We start from the raw sequence: 11,887 nt of genomic DNA, 5'->3' as shown, positions 1-11,887 counted from the left end.
GTTGATTTTCTGCTTAGATGATCTGTCCATTGGTGTAAGTGGTGGTGTTGAAGTCCCCTACTATTATGGTATTATTATCAATGAGTTTCTTTATGTTCATGATTAATTGATTTGTATATTTGGGTGTTTCATGTGGGGGCATAAATGTTTACAATCGTTGGCTCTTCTTGGTGGCTTGACCTTTATTTAAGATATAATGTCCTTCTTCATCTCTTGTTGCAGTCTTTATTTTAAAAAATTGGGGTCACTTGAGTTGCTCAGTCGGTTAAGTATCTGACTTTGGCTCAGGTCATGATCACGGTTCGTGAGTTTGGACCCCATATCATTTTCTGTGTTGATAGCTCAGAGCCTGGAGCCTGCTTCACATTCTGTGTCTCCCTCTGTCTCTACCCCTTCCTCTCTCATCCTCTCTCTCTCTCTCACTCTCAAAAATAAATATAAAAAATTAAAAATAAATAAAATGTAGTGTTTGATACAAGTATGGCTGCTCTAGCTGCCTTTTGGTGATCATTAGCATGATAGATGGTTCTCCATCCTCCTACTTTTAATCTGAAGGTATCTTTAGGTCTAAAATGGGTCTCTTGTAAACAGCATATAGATGGATCTTGTTTTCTTATCCATTTTGATACCCTGTGTCTTTTGATTGGAGCGTTTAGTCTGTTGACATTTAGAGTGAGTGCTGAAAGTTATGAATTTGCCATTGTGCTGCCTGTAGAGTTGGAATTTCTGGTGCTGTTCTCTGGTCCCTTCCAGACTTTGTTGTTTTTGGTTTTCGTTTTGTTTTGTTTCATCTTTTCTCCACTTTGAGAGTCCCTCTTATAATTACTTGCTGGATTGGTTTAGTGGTCATTGAACTCCTTTGTTTTTGTTTGTCTGGGAAACTCTTTATCTCTCCTATTTTTTTTTTTTTATCTCTCCTATTTTTAATGACAGCCTTGCTGGATAAAGAATTTTTGGCTGCATATTTTTCTAATTCAGCACATTGAATATATCCTGCCACTCCTTTTTCACCTGCCAAGTTTCTGTGGATAGATCTGCTATGAACTTGATCTGTCTTTCCTTATAGATTTAGTACTTTTTTTCCTTTACTGCATTTATAATTCTTTCCTTGTCTGTGTATTTTGTGAATTTGACTATGATATGTTTTGTTGATGGTCGGTTTTTGTTGAATATGATGGGAGTTCTCTGTACTTATTGGATTTTGGTGTCTGTGTCTTTCCCCAGATTAGGAAAGTTTTCTGCTATAATTTGCTCACCTAAACCTTCTACTCCTTTTTCTCTCTTTTCATCTTCCAGGACTCCTATGATTCAAATGTCATTCCTTTTTAATAAGTTGCTGAGTTCTCTGATTCTTATATCATACTCTTTAATTCTCTTTCTCTCTCTCTTTTTTTTTTTTTTTGGATTCATTATTCTCCATAATTTTGTCTTCTGTATTGCCGGTTCACTTCTCTGCTTCATCCATCCTTTCTGCTGTGGCATCCATTTGAGATTGCATCTCAGTTAGAGCATTTTAAGTTTTGTCCTGACAAGCTTTTACTTCTTTTATCTCCACAGAATGGGAGTCTATGCTTTTTTTCCCCACCCCTGCTAGTATTCTTATTACTGTGATTATAAATTCTAGTTCAGAGATCTTGCTTATATCTGTGTTGATTAGGCCCCTGGCTATCATTTCTTCCTGTTCTTTCTTTTGGGGTAAATTCTTTCATTTTATCATTTTGGAGGAAGAAAAAATAATAAAATTTAAAAAATTAAATAAAGGAAGCTAGAGTCTAGGTGTGTTTTGGTCTGGTTGTTGAAAGAAGCATGGTAGCATAGAGAAAAAAGGTAAAGAAAAAAGAGAAAAAGAAAGTAGGAAAAAGTTTAAAAATTAAAAAAAAAGCATAATAAAATAGAATAAAATGAAATGAAGAAAGTGAAATAGAATAAAAAATATACAAAAAATGAAAAAATATAGCAGAAAGATAAAAAAATTTAAAAAGGACATAAAAATAATTTTTTCTCTTTTAGTATCCATGAAAATGGAAAGAAAGTAAAGAAATAACAATTTAAGCAAAAGCAAAAAAAAAAAGAAAAGAAAAATGATTAGGTGGACCAGCAAACAGAATGAAACCCAAATGAAAGTACATCCACTTTCCCCTAGAAGTCAAACTGTGAAGTACTTTATAGCCTGTACACTAAGCAGGTGGAGAGACTTGTGGTGGTCCTCTAGGGTATGAACTTGCTGTGTGCAGTTGGACGGGGCTTGGTGTACAGGCTCTTTTCTCTACTAGCTGTTGCTGATTGGCTTACTGGGGTGGATTGGTGAGGCGTGTGTACACATGTATGTGAAAGCGTGGGTGAGGTGAAAATGGCATCACCTAGCTTCCTAGTCTCTGGCACAGGAACTCTGCACTCTCACCTACTGGCAGTTAAGCACTCCTCTTTTGTCTCTGGCTTTTGTCCACTCCCTGCTTGTACACTGTCTGAGTCCAAGCTGTCAGCCTGCCAGGCGACTCCTCCCTCCCAAATTTTATCTCATTCGGGGCTGTGTTTCCAAACTTTTCACTTCTGAAAGCCCTGTGGCTTGGAGCTGTGCCAACCCCCTGGGGGAGGGTCTTCCTGAGCAATGGCAGGGTGCTGGCTTGTCCCAGAGATGTTCCTGCAATCTCTCTGTGGCAGAGGTTCAGAGATTGTGGCTATGTGCTGGCACCTCAGAAAAAGTGTGTGCAATTGCTCAGAGGCAGTGGTTCATGGGTTATGGAAAATCACAATACACAACTGGCACCAGGTGTCACCACACCCTGGTGTCTTTGTTCCAATACCAGCAAACATGGCTGCTCCCTGGGGTCCCCTGGGACCTTTGTTTGTGGGGTGGCCAAATGGACTCTACCAAATGCCCTCCTAGCGGGGGAACTGCTTCTTCGCATGTGACCTACAGACCCCTCAGACCTCGCTGCCTGCTCCCGTGGATTCGCCCTTCCTCCCCACCAGAACACTGCCAGGTATTAAGTTCCAGAATTTTAGACTCTGTTTTCTCCTGTTTATAGAGTCCTAATGGTATTGAAACCCTCTCCTTTCTCCTTATCAATGGTTTTGGGGAATAGATTTCTTGTGTAGTCCCTTGTGTTTCTATTCTTTCTCTCCAGCTCCTTTGGGCAGAGTGCTTTTCCTCTGCTGAGTGCTTTTCCTGTGCTGCATTCTCCCCCCCCCCATCTGTCCTCTCTCCACAAAAACAGCTCCCTAGCCTCTGTAGCTTTTCTCTCATCCATTTCACCTCTCTGCACTGAGTACCCCCTGAGTTCTATGGCTCAAGTTATGCAGATTGTTGTGTTAATCCTCAGGTCAATTTTCTAGGTGTGCAAGATGGTTTGGTGCTGTTCTAGCTGCATTTCAGGGATGAGAGAAGTTCAGAACTTCCATGGTATTCTGCCACCTTGGCCAGAAATGTTATATCAACTTGATGAATTGACTTCTTTTATCATTATATGATGACTTTGTTTATTTCTTGTTATAGTCTTTGGCTTAAGTCTGTTTTGTTTGCCATAAGTACAGCTCCCTCTTCTTTATTTTGGTTTCCATTTGCATGGAATATTTTTTTGTGTTCTTTAAGTTTCAGTCTGTGTGTGTCCTTAAAGTTGATGTGTCTCTTTGTAGGCAACATAGATGGGTCTTATTTTTATACATTCAGCAACTGTATATATTTTGATTAGAGAATTTTAGTTTGTTTATATTTAAAGTAATTATTGATAGGTATGGACTTACTCTTGCAATGTTGTTGTTTTCTGGTTCTTTTGTAAATCCTTTGTTCTTTTTTGTCTCTCTTGCTTTCTTTTTTTTGTCATGGTATGCTTTGATTTCTTTCTATTTATTATTTGTGTATGCACTATAGCTTTTGCTTTGTGGTTATCATAAGGCTTATGTAAATTATAACAGTCTGTTTTTAGCTTGGAGCAATTTAACTTTGAATGCATACAAAAGCTCTACATTTTTTGCTTCCCCCAACATTAAAAAATTTTTTAATATTTATTTATTTTTGAGAGAGAGACAGAGAGAGAGAGAGAGAGACAGAGCACAAGCAGAGTAGGGGGCAGAGAGAGAGGGTGACACATAATATGAAGCAGGCTCCAGGTTCTGAGCTGTCAGCCCAGAGCCTGATGGGGGGCTTAAACTTGTGAATCAGGAGATCATGACCTGAGCTGAAGTAGGACACTCACCTGACTGAGCCATCCAGGTGCTTCTTGTATTTTGATATCATAATTTACATCTTTTAAATATGGTTTTTAAAAATGTTTATTCATTTTTGAGAGAGAGAGAGAGAGAGAAAGAGAGAAAGAGCAAGGGAGGGGTAGAGAGAGAGGGAGAAAGAATCCCAAGCAGGCTTCATGCTGATAGCACAGAGCCCAACATGGGGCTTAATCTCACGAACCATGAAATTATGACCTGAGCCGAAATCAAGAGTCAGATGCTTAACCGTCTGAGCTACCCAGGCATCCTGACGACTTATAGCTCTTTATTTACATTGCGTATCCATTAATAAATTATTGTAGTTATATTTATTTTTAGTACTTTTATCCTTTAACTTTTATACTAGTGGTAATAGTGGTTTACCTACCACCATTACAATATTATTCTTCATTCAACTATATGTTTACCTATATGACTGAATTTAACCTTTCATATGTTTTTATGTAACTAATTAGCACCCTTTTGTTTTAGCTTGGGAACAAAACAACTCTCCCTACTTCTGTCTGCCTTCTTCTGTCTTGATAAACTCTCCCAACTTCTGTCTGCCTGGGAAACTCTTTATCTCTCTTTTAATTCTGCAGGACTACTTTGCCAGGTAAGGTATTCTTGATTGGCAGTCTTCTTCCCCCCATTACTTTGGCTATATCATCCAACTCTCTTTTGGCCTGCAAAGTTTCTGCTGAAAAATCTGCTGATACTTTTATGAGGGTTCTCTCTTCATAGCAATTTGCTTTTCTCTTGATGCTTTTAAGATTCTAACAGTTTAATTGTAATGCATCTTGGAGTGAGTCTCTTTGGATTTGTCTTTTTTTTTTTTACTCTGAGATTCTTTGATCTGGATGTCTGTTTCTTTCCTTAGGTTAGGGAAGTTTTTAAGCTATTATTTCTTTGAATATGCTCTCTTTTTCTCTCTCTTCTTCTGTGATCCCTGTAGTATGAATACTGGCCCATTTGATGGTGTCCCATGAATTTCTTAAGCTATTTTCATTCTTTTTCATTTATTTTTCTGTTAACTTCTCTAATTGGCTGAATTCACTACCCTGTCTTTTGAATTTTGTTGATCCTTTTTTTTTCCTTCTTCATCTAGTCTGCTTTTGAGTCCATCTATTGAAAATTTCAGGTCAGTTATTGTTTTCTTCAGCTCTATGATTTCTGATTGATATTTTCTTATATTTTCTATCTGTTTGTCAAAATTTTCACTGAATTGTTCTTCTGACCTCAAGAAACATCTTTATGACCAGTATTTTGAACTCTTTATTAGATTAATTACTTATTTTCATTTTATTTAAGGTCCCTTTCTGGAGTTTTATCTTATTCTACTGTTTGGTAAGTATTTCTCTGTTTCTTCATTTTCCTAACTTTGTTGGTTTCTGTATATTGTATAAAATAGCCACCTCTTTCCCTCTTGACATGATATCTCATGTAGGAGATCAAACTTGTTAATCAACCCGGCCAAGCTCTTGGCTTTCTCTCGGACTTCTGTGATTGACCAAGATGCCTGTTTTGTTTTAGTGGCTCCTGGTAGTTAAGTCTTGTCAGTGTTCCAAAAGGGAGGATTACAGTTGGCACCTAGATGTAGATTGATTAGAAGCTGGAACGTCAGGCAGAAGCTGGGAAAGTATGTACTTATGTCATAGTCAGGCCCTAGATATGTATTAAAGTTAGAAGCTTGAGTTGTGGGGCAACTGGGTGGCTCAGTAGGTTAAGCGTCAGAGTTTGGTTCAGGTCATAATCTCACAGTTCTTGGGTTCGAGCCCTGCATCAGGCTCTGTGCTGACAGCTGAGAGTCTGGAGCCTGCTTCAGATTCTGTATCTCCCTCTCTCTCTGTTTGTCCCCCACTTGCACTCTGTCTCTGTCTCTGTCTTTGTCTCTCTCAACAATAAATAAACATTAAAAACAAAAACCAATCCCCCCCCTTCCCCTGCCCCCCCCCCCCAGCTCATTCATTAGTTTTTAAGAAGCTAGATCCTTTTCAAGGAAAGACTTGGAGAGGAGCATTTTCACCTGCTTCTTCTGTATTGAGCCCTGGAGGGATAGCTGAGTAAGAACTCTTCTTTGTTTCCTATAATCCTGTGGGACTGGCTGCTATGAGAGCCAGGTGATTTGCAAATCTGTCCCTTGAGTGGCAGCTGTAAAAGTTGGAGTGCAGACATGTGTACAAGCTTCTTCCAGGGAAATACTGGTGACTTGGAGCAGGCTGGAGGGAGAAAACAGGGGAGGTATCTGTTGGTCTTCCCAGTGTCTGGAGATGATGGCTGCCAGCCACTAGATGCATGCTAAATTAGAAACCTGGCCCTCAGGCAGCAGCTTTTAAAGTATGCAAATAAATCCCTCTCATAGACTGGAAGAAGGGTATTTTTGCCTGCTCTCTCTGTGTTGAGCTCTGGGGTGATAGCCCATTAAGAATTGCTTCTTTGAGGGTGCCTTGAAGCTCATTCAGTTAAGCGTTCAACTCTTGATCTTGGCCCAGGTCATGATCTCATGGGTTCCTGAGTTCTAGCCCCATGTCAGGATCTGTGCTGACAGTGTGGAGCCTGCTTGAGATTCTCTGTCTCCCGCTCTCTCTGCCCCTCCCCTGCATGCATGTGCTCTTTCTCTCTCTCTCAAAAATAACATTAAAAAAATTGCTTCTTTGTTTGCTGTATCCCTGTGGAGCTCATGAATGGAAACTCCATTGGCTGTCAGAGCCAGGCAATCCAGAGACCCATCCCTTGGTCAGCAGCTGGAAAAAAATGGGGTATAGATGTATGTACAAGCTTCTTTCAGGGAAATACTAGTGATTTGGAGTGAGTGGAGGGAGAAGATGGGGGAAATGTTTGCCAATTTTCCTAGTCTCTGAGGGAGGATCAGAGCCCCTGGATACCTGCTAAATTAGAAGCCTGACCTTTAGGAAGCAGCTTTTGATATGTGTAGATAAACTCTTTTCAGGGAATGAATGGGAGATGGGTATTTTTTGTCTGTTCTCACTGTGCTGAGCCTTGGTGGGGATAGCCAGTTAAGAACTGTTTTTCTGTTTGATACAGTCTTGTGAATCTTATGGATGAAAGTCCTATTGGCTTTCAGAACAAGGTGTTTGGGAGCCTGTCTCACAGGTGGGAGTCTTAAAAGTTGGAGTGTTAGAGGTAGGATCCCAACCCCCTTTGCTCCAGAGGGAGAAGTTGGCTGTTGGGTGTTCCATTCTTATTGCATAGTGCTGTACTAGGTGTGGGTTTTATGGCAAAAGTGTGTCTCAGCCTTTCCTACCCATTTCAATATATTTCCTTTTTTTCCTTTTTTTAATGTTTATTTATTATTATGAGAGAGAGAGAGAGAGTGAGCATGAGTGTGGGAGGGACAGACACACACACACACACACACACACACACACACATACAGAATCTGAAGCAGGCTCCAGGCTCTGAGCTGTTAGCATAGAACCTGATGCAGGGCTCAAATCCACAGACCACGAGATCATGACCTGAGCCGAAGCCAGACACACTTAACCGATTGAGCCATCCAGGCTCCTTTCAATGTTATTTTCTCATTTGCCCAGTGTGTGGGAGTAACTCGACTAGTTTCTGTATTTTTTCACAGGAAATTGCTCCATGTATAGCTGCATATTTGGTATATCTGTGGGGAGGAGGGAAGCTCAGACGCCTCCTCTGTCACCCATCTCATTGACTCTCCATTTTGATTCTGGTCTCCTAAAGTATTGAAGGTACCATGGTTGGAAGCAGGGAAGAGGCTGACAATGAAATGGGTGTACATCAGAGGAACACAGACCTTGACATCCATTCTGCCTCATGACTATATGCACCTACCATAGAAAAGAATCTTAGCAAAGAGGGGGGAAGCTAATGGCAAATTATTTATAAAAACCTATCAGATGAAACAATATACTATCCACAAGAGTAACATAAGAAAACAATATTTACAGTAGTATCAAATGTAATAAAATACTTAGGAATAAATTTAACCAAGGAGGTGGAAGACTTATTCAGTAAAAACCACAAAACATTGCCAAAAGAAATTTAAGAGAAGACAAATAAATGGAAATACACCTCAAGTTTTTGTAGAGTGGAAGACTTAATGTTGTTAACATGTCCATACTACCAAAAGTAATCTACAGGTTCAATGCAGTCTCTATCAAAATTCCAACAGAATTTTTTAAAGTCTTTTTTTTTTTAAAGTTTATTCATTTATTTTGAAATAGAGAGAGAGTGAGCATGAGCAGGGGAGGATCAGAGAGAGAGAGAATCCCAAGCAGGCTCTGCGTTATTAGTGCAGAGCTAAATGAAGGGCTTGAACTCACAAACCGTGAGATCATTACCTGAGCCGAAATCCAGAGTCAGATGCTTAACCAACTGAGCCATCCAGGTGCCCTTCCAACAGCACTTTTTGAAGAAATAGCAAAATTCATCCTAAAATTTTTATGGATTCTTAAGGGACTTTGAATAGTCAAAACAATTTTGTAATAAAAAAACAAAATTGGAGGACTCACACTTCTTGACTTCAAAACATACCACAAAGTCACAGTAATCAAAACAGTGTGGCATTAGTATAAAGACAGACAAATAGATTAGTGGAATAAAGTAGAGAGCCCCCAAATAAACCATCACATATATAGCCAAATGTTCTTTGACAAGGGTGCCAAGACTATTCAATATGAAAAGATAATCTCTTCCACAAATATTTTTGGTAAAAGTGGGCATATATATGCAAAGGAATTAAATTGGACCCTTATCTTTTACTGTATTCAAAAATTAAACTGGATTAATGACATAAAGACAAGACCTAAACTATAAAACTCCTAGGAGAAAACAAAGAGCAAAAACTTCATCATGTTGAACTTGGCAATGATTTCTTGGAATACGACATCAAAAGCACAGAAAACACAAGCAAAAAAAGGAAAAATAGGACTGCATTAAACTGAAAAACTTTTGTGCATCAAGTGGCTCAGTCAGAATGAAATAGCAAGCTACAGAATGGGAGAAGATATTTGCAAGCTATATCTGATAAGTGATTAATACCAGAATAAATAAAGAACTGCTACAACTCAACAACAAAAAATCAAATAATCTGATTAAAAATTAAAAGTTAAAAATTAAAAAAAAGGCTTTGAATAGACATTTGTCCAAGGAAGATATACAAATGGCCCACAAGCATACGAAAAGATGCTCAACATTAGTAATCATCTGAAAAATGCAAATCAGAACCACAATGAGATATTACCTCACAACCATTAGCATGTCTACTATTAAAAATAAAAACACAGAGAATAGGGTACCTGGGTGGCTCAGTTAAGTGTCCAACTCTTGATTTTGGCTCAGGTCAGAATATCACAGTTTGTGGAATCAGGCCCTGCATTGGACTCTGCGCTGTGTGGAGCCTACTTGGGATTCTCTTTCTCCCCCCACCCTCAACATAAATAAATAAACATTTAAAAACAAGACAGAGAATAATAAGTGTTGGTGGGTATTTGGAAAAATTGGAACCTTGTACACTGTTGGTGGGGTTGTAAAATGATGCAATTGCTATGGAAAACAGTATGGTAGCTCCTCAAAAGTTTAAAAATAGAAGTACCATATGGTCCAATAATCCTACTTTGGAGGATATATCCAAAAGAATTGAAAACAGGGACTCAGAAATATTTGCATATCCATGTTCATGGTAGCACTATTCACAATACCTAAGAGTGGAAGCAACCCAAATGTTTATCAGCAGGTGAGTGGATCAACAAGAGGTGATATGTACATACAATGGAATATTATTCACCCTTAAAAAGGAGGGGGATCCTTTTTACATTTTTTCACATGCTACAGCATGATTGGACCTTAAAGACATTATGTCAAGTGAAATGAGCCAGTCACAAAAAGATACCATATGGTTCCTTTTATATGAGGTATCTAAAATAATAAAATTTATAGAAAGCACACTGGTGGTTATCAGGGGCTCGGGTGGGGGAAATAGAAGTTGTTTAATGATTATAGAGTTTCAGATTTGCAAGATGAAAAGGTTCCAAATATCTGTTTCACAATAATATGAATATACTTAACACTGTTGAACTGTAAATTTTAAAATGGTTAAGATGGTAATTTTTTTTTTTCAATAGCACTATGCAGTTTTATTAGCCAGTTAAGTACAGGAGCATCTGGTAAGATCAGGACAGAATTGGGATTTAAATGTGAACAGATGTAACATCTAACAGTTTGGAAGAAGCCCCTATATACTCTTTTCACAAACATGTTTTTTTTACAGAGCCAGTACTGTACTAGCCATTAACCCAGCCAAGTGTACTGAAATAGAAAAGATACAACAAGAAAAATAGCTACATGAGAAACACTTTAGGAGAAGAGTCTTTCCCCTTTTGCCTCTAAAACAACAACATACAGTCTAGATCTACCTATATAGTCCTACATTAGCTTCTAGAATATTTGTCAGGACAGCAAAAATGAAATGACACTGGCCAGTACAGTCTTTGGATATTTGGGAAAGGGAAGGGGAGAAAGTCAGTTCTCAGAACAAATTAGTCAGCTTCAGTTTCATCAGCAGGATCTTTGGAGTCTTTGTTCTTGCACACTTCACATTCTTCATGTGCTTGCCCTTCTCTCGCAAATGCTCCAGTTTGGCAGCCCTTTGTGCCTCTTGATCTATTTATTGGCATCCATTTTGTGGGTCAGCTTTTCTTCTGCCATTTTACCAAAGTTGTTCTCTGCTGTTGCTTTCTGAAGCACTTTTTCATGTTCTCGTTCCTTGGTAAGCTGCTTCAAGACTTCGACTTCTTGGGACTTGTGTTTTTCTTCTGCAGCTTCTAATTTCTTCTGAATTTCCTCTAGGGAAAGATTCTTATTTGAAGGGGAAAGGGGGAATTCTGGGACAGATTCATTTGACTGAGGGCTGAGAATCAGCTTAAAAGCCTGGCCTGAGGCATACTTCTCCAGTTCTTTCACGGGGATATCAGAAGAAGCCATGGCGAATGGACTACAAGACTGGCAGTGCGTTCTACTCAATCCGCTGGTAAGGAAAACCCTGCTTGGTCTGAGCCACCTGGCCACACTCTCCAAGATGGTAAATTTTATGTTATGTAGTTTTAATCACAATTTTAAAAACTTTAAAAATATTATGTGGTTTTTCAACTCTTTGTTTAGATTTTGTTATATTAATTGAAGATACACCACAGTTTGTTTCATAAATCATTTTGACCATAAAGACACTTTCAAAACGATCTCTTTCCTTCCTCCACTAGTAGGAAATATATAGTCTTATTTTGCCAAAGAGAAAATATAAACACAAACAAGTAAATCCCGTTCTCATCCATATGGTTCATTTCCAGACCGCTTTAGAAATTGACTTAACTAAATCAATCCCCAACTCTTCCTGACTCCAGTTCTTTTAAGCTTAACTTTGAAAGGATCCAGGGAAGGTGTATGAAAAGGTCAGCATCTATCTTCTGAGCCATAGTTCATTAGAAAATTTCTATCACTATGTGTGTGCCCTTCCATTATAGGTACAGGACAGTTTCACAAGAATTGATTTGTGAAGGAAAGTGAAAAATAGAAAGAAATGCAAGTTGAAAGAAATAAAATCATGTCAGATATTTAGAAACATTTAGAAGGCTTCTCTCAAGTATTCTATTTAACATGTTTTCTTGACCTTACTCAAGTTGCTTTTTCTTTATTC

The 11,887-nt window shown here is 38.6% G+C and overlaps 1 pseudogene; it reads right to left on the bottom strand.

The window, feature by feature from the left end:
- Positions 1-10,733: 10,733 nt before the first annotated feature.
- LOC124516504 (stathmin-like) lies at positions 10,734-11,178 on the bottom strand (annotated as a pseudogene).
- Positions 11,179-11,887: the final 709 nt, after the last annotated feature.

The sequence above is a fragment of the Lynx rufus genome, unplaced genomic scaffold, assembly GCF_022079265.1.
Source record: "Lynx rufus isolate CCGP_SWC_20201006 ecotype Redwood Valley unplaced genomic scaffold, mLynRuf1.p SCAF_2, whole genome shotgun sequence".
Taxonomy (NCBI): Eukaryota; Metazoa; Chordata; class Mammalia; order Carnivora; family Felidae; genus Lynx; species Lynx rufus.
The sequence above is the reverse complement of the archived record's forward strand: the minus strand, read 5'-3'. Positions and strand labels throughout refer to the sequence as shown.